This window comes from Chiloscyllium plagiosum, unplaced genomic scaffold, assembly GCF_037043375.1.
Source record: "Chiloscyllium plagiosum isolate Xiang-an unplaced genomic scaffold, Cpla_swu_hap1 HiC_scaffold_40, whole genome shotgun sequence".
NCBI lineage: Eukaryota > Metazoa > Chordata > Chondrichthyes > Orectolobiformes > Hemiscylliidae > Chiloscyllium > Chiloscyllium plagiosum.
The window spans coordinates 36,865,145-36,872,531 of NW_028270178.1; the positions used below are offsets into that span (position 1 = coordinate 36,865,145).

The window sequence follows — 7,387 nt, forward strand, 5'->3', positions numbered from 1 at the left end:
GACCCTCCGACAGTGCGGCACTCCCTCAGTACTGACCCTCCGATAGTGCGGCACTCCCTCAGTACTGACCCTCCGACAGTGCGGCACTCCCTCAGTACTCACCCTCCGACAGTGTGGCACTCCCTCAGTACTGACCCTCCGACAGTTCGGCACTCCCTCAGTACTGACCCTCCGACAGTGCGGCACTCCCTCCGTATTCACCCTCCGACAGTGCGGCACTCCCTCAGTACTGACCCTCCGACAGTGCGGCACTCCCTCAGTACTGACCCTCAGACAGGGTGAGGGTGAATTGAACCCGTGACCCTGACGTTTTGGATGTTTGAAAGATTGCTTCCAATCAGGGGCAACTTACACTGCTCTGTCTCTCTTCGCCTACCTCTTTCTCACCCTCTCTTTATCTCTCTCTCTCTCCCTCTCTCTGTCTCTCCCTCTCTCTGTGTTTCTCTCTCTCTCTCCGTCCCTCTCTCCTGGTTCCTCCTCCTATCCCCTTGCTCTCCCACACTGCCACGTTATCTTCCTGTCCTCCCTGTAGTTGATGTTTCACCATCACACTGTGTCCAACAAGACGCTGTTTCCATTATGTTTTACTGCTGAAACTATCAATGATCAACAGGTCATAACTGAAAGCTGCAAGGACTGTACACCAGTAACAACAAATTCATTCCCCACAAGATTACACTGAGCAGAGACACAACATGTTCAGCTTTTACACTCGGGCAGTGTAAACGGAGCTTTACTCTGTATCTAACACCGTGGAGTGTTTAACTGGGGGAGAGTGTAGAGAGAGCTTTACTCTGTGTCTAGATTCGATTCCCTACAGTGTGGAAACAGGCCCTTCAGGCCAACAAGTCCACACCGACCTTCCAAAGAGTAACCCACCCAGACCCATTTCCCTCTGACTATGGGCCAGTTCACCTGACCTTCACATCTTTATAACCATGGGAGGAGGCCAGAACACCCGGAGGAAACCCACGCAGACACGGGGAGAATGTGCAAACTCCACACAGACAGTCACCCGAGGCTGGAATCGAACCTGAGACCTTGGTATTGTGAGGCAGCAGTGCTAACCCCTGAGCCACCGTGCTAACTTTAACAATGTGCTGCAAGTCCAATAAGTACAGCATTGTTTGTACTCTGTGTGTGCCAGAACAGGATCGAAACATCAATGAAAAATTGCCATGGATTTAATTAACAAGACAGTGTGACTGTAAGTGTTCCAGAAACTCATTCAAGAGATAATTGGCACACAAAGCAATTAAGCAACAACAAATTACAGCTGGGAAGAGTGAACAAGTGTTGAAGGATTGGTTTTCAGTGTTCGGGTCAATGTGGTAAATATCAGTTTTGATTCTTTCCTGGGCTGACTGTAACACAGATGTAGCATAAATATCATTGTGAGGGCTGGGTGTGTAAAATGGGTCAATGTCTCGCGTGGTCCCATTAAACGTGTGTGTGCTTTTCTTTCTCAGTGCTCAGTGTTAAAATGGATAGCCATGAGCTGCTTTAACATTTACGGGAGCAGAGAGCGAGCCCAAATTGAAACATTTTGTGTCAGGGAGGCAAACAGTAGTTTTTAACCAAGACAACAGTCTTTTCAAATTCAGTCAATTGATAGAAAGCAGGCCCTTAGATTCCAAAAATATCAAATAAATCTGAAAATATAAAGGGTCATCACGAGTGTAAAAAATTAGGGCATTTGGAAAATAAGCTGAGAGCCAATTGCTATCTGCTGAGAGATAACCACGGCAAATAGATGGTACTTTCTCTCAGAGCTGGGAGCTATTCTCTCTTACCAGGTCACAGTTAGCTGTCTGCCGAATCTCCAAATGGCCTCATCTTTTACACCAGTGATTAGTATCAATATTTGTATTTAATTGGTTTTTATTTGGGATCTAAGGGCCTCATTTAAGTTGATTGGCTAAATTTAGAAAGTCTATTAGAGAGTCATAGAGATGCACAGCACGGAAACAGACCTTTCAGTCCCACACGTCCATATCCACCAGATATCCGAACCTAATCTAGTCCCATTTGCCAGTACATGCCCCATATCTCTCTAAACCCTTCCCATGTATATACCCATATAGATGCCTTTTAAATGTTGCAATTGTACCAGCCTCCACCACTTCCTCTGGCAGCGCAGGCGTTCCACTGACCACCTTCTGTGTGAAAACATTGCCCCCTAGATCCCTTTTAAATCTTTCCCCTCTCACCCTAAACCTATGCCCTCGAGTTCTGGACTCCCGACCCAGGGGAAAAAAAGACCTTGTCTATTGATCCTATCCATGCCCCTCATGACTTTATAAACCACTGGAAGGTCATCCCTCAGCCTCCGACTCTCCAGGGAAAACGGCCCAGCCTATTCAACTTCTCCCTATAGCTCAAACCCTCCAACCCTGGAAAATCCTTGTAAATCTTTTTTGACCCCTTTCAAGTCTCACAATGTCCAATGGCCTGTTTCTGCATCTCATCACCTGAAGACAAACAGACATTTGGGGATTTCAAGGGCTTGGAGGGAAGAACAGGCAAAAATAAAATCATTGCAGCAAATACACTCTGATGTGTATGTGGGTGGAGCTGCAGCTCAGTTCACTGGTTAACCCTTTCAGCACCATTTTCAATATCCAAAGGCAGTACAGAGCAAGTGTTACAGCTAACACTGTCTTGTGTGTCCACCCAGTGCCTACCACACGATCAGCCCAAGTGATGACGCCCACGACCCAGGTGAAGGTGCCCAGTGGGAGCTGTAAGTAGACGTGGAAATGGTCGAAGGTTAGAGAGACTCAGGGTCGAAGGACAGAATGACATAGAGCAGTCATTCCTGGGAATGTTCAAAACAAACAAACCGGAGCTAGGAATGTGGGAACTCTAGGAAAATTGGAGGTGCAGGCTCTGGAACACCAATCTGAATCGGCCGAACTCCCTGCTCAGTCTGGAAGGTTTGACAGAGGGGCCCTTAGGATCTGCATAGAGCTGAGTGAGGACATAGATCCCTGTTGCTTTGTCCTGAATATCAGCCCTTCCATAGCTCATCGGCTATGAAAGACCTCGCTCTGTGCCAGTGTCATGGCCCAAGCATTTCCCAAATTCAGCTCCAGTCCCACTCGCCATCTCCAAATCTGTAACCACCTGCCATTGGTATTTACATCACACTGCATTTGTGTATCCCCCCATAGACCGTACACCCCCTCCCTATCTCGGTAACCTCCGCCAGCCCCTACACCCCCTCCCTATCTCTGTAACCTCCAGACCCTACACCCCCTCCCTATCTCTGTAACCTCCAGACCCTACACTCCCTCCCTATCTCTGTAACCTCCAGCCCCTACACCCCCTCCCTATCTCTGTAACCTCCAGACCCTACACCCCCTCCCTATCTCTGTAACCTCCAGCACTCGACACATCTCCCTATCTCTGTCACCTCCTCCAGCCCCTACACCCCCTCCCTATCTCTGTAACCTCCTCCAGCCCCTACACCCCCTCCCTATCTCTCTAACCTCCTCCAACCTCTACACCCCCTCCCTATCTCTGTAACCTCCTCCAGCCCCACCCCCCTCCCTATCTCTGTAACCTCCTCCAACCTCTACACCCCCTCCCTATCTCTGTAACCTCCTCCAGCCCCACAACCCCTCCCTATCTCTGTAACCTCCTCCAACCTCTCCATCCCCTCCCTATCTCTGGAACCTCCTCCAGCCCCTACACCTCTCGCTATCTCTGTAACCTCCTCCAACCTCTACACCCTCCCTCCCTCTGTAACCATCTCCAGCACCAACAGGAATACTCTAGGGAGTAACTCCCCTCCTGACTCCCCAAAACCTCTCCACTATCTACAAGGCACAAGATAGGAGTGTAATGGAATATTCCCTACTTGTCCCTGGATGGTTTCGGCTCCAACACTCAAGAAGCTCGACCCCATCCAGGGACAAAGCAGCCCCCGCTTGATTGGCCCCACACCCACAACATGCCCTCCCTCCCTCCCCCCACCGATGCTCAGTAGCAGCAGTGTGTACCATCTACAAGATGCCCTGCAGAAATTCACCAAAGATCCTCAGGCAGCACCTTCCAATCCCACGGCCACTTCCATCCAGAAGGACGAGGGGCAGCAGATACATGGGAATGCCAGCCCCTCACCATCCTGATTCGGAAAGATATCGCCATCCCTTCAGTGTGGCTGGGTCAGAATCTTGGAATTCCCTCCCTCAGGGTATTGTGGGTCTACCTACAGCACATGGACTGCAGCGGGTCAAGGAGGCAGCTCACCCCCACCTTCTCAAGGGGGACAACTTGGGACAAACTAAATCTGTCAACTCCAGTAGTTGGAATGTGCAATGGGTGACTGGGGAACTTGCCTGATTCGATCTGTTCTGTCTCTTTTCCAACTTGGTGTAGATGCTGATCTGACCTGCCTTTATGACCCGATATTTGGAGCGTCCCCCTCAGTGGAGTGGACATTCATTGATCGGAATTTTGGTGTGAATCCAGTGATTCGCCAGGGACAGTTGTCACGTGAGTCCATCACCTCAACGACCCCGTCAAAAACACCAACATCTCTATGTGCTGCTCTCCATTCGCACTACGTTCCCACTCCCACTCCATCTCCCCCTCTCCCTCTCACACTGCCTCTCCCCTTCACCTCACCCTCCCTCTCCCCTTCGCATCCCCACTCCCCTCCCCTCTCGTCCCCCTACTCATCCGCTCAGCCCTCCAGCCCCTCCTCCCCCTCCTCACTCCCTCCCCTCCTCCTCATCCCCTCCCCTCTCCACGCCCCACCCCTCCCCTCCCCTCCCCTCTCCCTCACCCTCTCCCCTCACCCTCTCACTTCCACCTCCCTCTCTCTCTCCTTCCCCTCTCTATCCTCTCTCCTCGCCCCACACACTCTCTCCTCTCTCTGATCTCTCTCTCCTCTCCCACTCTCTCTCTCTCCTCCCCCATCCCCTCTCTCTCCTCCCCATCCCTCTCTCCTCTCCCTTCCGCTCTCTTCCCTCCTTCTCTCTCTCTTCTCCCTATCCCCCTCTCCCTGTCCCCTCTCTTCCGCTATCTTCTCTCCCCAACTCTCTGTCCCCTCTCTCCCCTCCCCAGTCCCCCTCTCCCCTTCCCATCTCTCTCCTTCCCAATCTCTCTCTCCCCTTCCCCTCTCTTTCTCCCCTTCCCCACTCTGTGTCCAACCCTCCCCATCCTTCTCTCCCCTTCCACTCCCACTCCCCCTCTCCTCCCCATCTCCCCTCCCCCTCTCATCCCATCCCTCCCTCCCATACCACACCCGGCACCCCATCCTGCTCCCCATCGCTCTCTCACCGCCCACACCTCTTCCCCTCTCTCCCCTCTTACTCACGCTCTCCCTCCCATCCCTCTCTCCACTACCACTCCCCCTCACTCCCTTTCCCATCCCCATCCCTCTCGCCTCTTCCACACCCCTACCCCTCTCCCCTCCTCCTCTCTCTCCCTCCCCATCCCTCTCTTCCTTACCTCTCCCCCTCCCCCTCTCTCCCCTCCCCCTCTCTCCCCTCCCCCTCTCTCCCCTCCCCCTCTCTCCCCTCCCCCTCTCTCCCCTCCCCCTCTCTCCCCCTCCCCCTCTCTCCCCTCCCCCTCTCTCCCCTCCCCCTCTCTCCCCTCCCCCTCTCTCCCCTCCCCCTCTCTCCCCTCCCCCTCTCTCCCCTCCCTGCCGTCTCTCACCTACCCCTCTCTTCCCTCTCTCACCTCCCCCTCCCCGTCATGCTCCCCCTCACCCTCTCTCCCCTCCACTTTGCCCTCTCTCCCCTCCCCCTCACCTCTCTCCCTACTCCCCTCCCTCCTCTCCTCCCCTCCCCCCTCTCCCCTCCACCCTCAGCCCCATCCCCAACCCTCTCTCCCCTCCACCCCCTCCCCCCCCCCCATTCCTCTCTCCCCCCTCCTCCCCTCCACATCCCTCTCTCCTCCCCCTCAACCTCCTCCCTCTCCTCACTCTTCCTCGCTCCCCCTCTCCCCCTCTACATCTCCTCCTCCCTCCTCCTCTCTCCCTCTCCTCCTCCTCCCTCTCCGCCTCACCTGGCGCCTTTCCCCCTCAGTTGCCCCCTCACTCTACCACGCCCTCCCTCCCACCTGCTCTCACCCTCCCTCTCCCTATCCCCATCTCCTCAACCCCTCTCCCTCTCCCCTTCTCCCTCCCTCTCCCCTTCTCCCTCCCTCTCCCCTTCTCCCTCCCTCTCCCCTTCTCCCTCCCTCTCCCCTTCTCCCTCCCTCTCCCCTCACTCCCTCCCTCTCCCCTCCCCCCCACTCCCGCGTCCCCTTACTTTCTCTTCCCCCTCACTCCCGTGTCCCCTCACTCTCTTTCCCAGTCACTCTCTCTTCCCCCTCACCCCCTTCCTCCCATCCTCCTGCTCTTTCTCCCCCTTTCTGTTTCCCCTCCTCTCTCCTTCACCCTGTCCTTTCCTATCTTATTCTCCCTCTTCTAACTTTCTCCCACTTGTTTTCCCCTCTATTCTCCTGCTCTTTCTCTCTCTTTCCTATCCTGTCTCTCCTCCCTCACTCACACCTTCACTCTCTCTCATACCTCCCTCTTTTCCCGCTCTCTCCCCCTCTCTGCCCACCATGCTTCTCACTCCCACACTCTTCCTTCCTCTTTCCTCCCTTTCACTCTGTGTTTATCTCTCACTCCATGACCAGCTCCCTCTCTCCCTCCCCCCATCCCACGCTCCCTGTCTCTCAACACATTTTGTCACTCCATCTTCCTCCCACACTATATTTCTGTCGCTTCCTCTCTCTTTCTCTTCCCCAATTCCTCTGCCTTTCTGTGTCTCTCCCTCGGTCTGTCTCTTCCCCTCCCTACCTCTGCCTTTCTGTGTCACTCCCGATGTTCTTCTGTCTCTCTCGACTTCTCTCTCGTCTTCCCTCTTGCTCTCAAATTTTCTTTCTGTATCCTTTCTCCCTCCATCTCTCTCACCTTCTCACCTTTCTCTACCCTTTCTCTCTCATATTCTCCATATATCTCACTCTCCTCCTCTCTATCCCTTTCTCCCTCATACCCTCCATATCTCTCTCTCTCCTCCTCTCTGTCCCTTTCTCTCTCTCTCTACTCTCCATATATCTCACTCTCCTCCTCTCTGCCCCTTTCTCTCTTTCATACTCTCCATATATCTCACTCTCCTCCTCTCTGCCCCTTTCTCTTTCATACTCTCCATATATCTCACTCTCCTCCTCTCTGCCCCTTTCTCTCTCATACTCTCCATATATCTCACTCGCCTCTTTGCCCCTTTCTCTCTCATACTCTCCATATATCTCACTCTCGTCCTCTCTGTCCCTTTCTCTCTTTCTTTCTCTCATACTCTCCATATATCTCACTCTCCTCCTCTCTATCCCTTTCTCCCTCATACTCTCCATATATCTCACTCTCGTCCTCTTTGCCCCTTTCTCTCTC

At 53.4% G+C, this 7,387-nt stretch overlaps 1 long non-coding RNA gene across 1 annotated transcript; it reads left to right on the forward strand.

Moving 5' to 3' along the window:
* Nucleotides 1-819: 819 nt before the first annotated feature.
* Nucleotides 820-4,501, forward strand: LOC148138465 (uncharacterized). Its single transcript, XR_015753996.1, has 3 exons — nt 820-1,331; nt 2,678-2,743; nt 4,384-4,501. It is a non-coding gene; the product is annotated as an uncharacterized LOC148138465 (long non-coding RNA).
* Nucleotides 4,502-7,387: the final 2,886 nt, after the last annotated feature.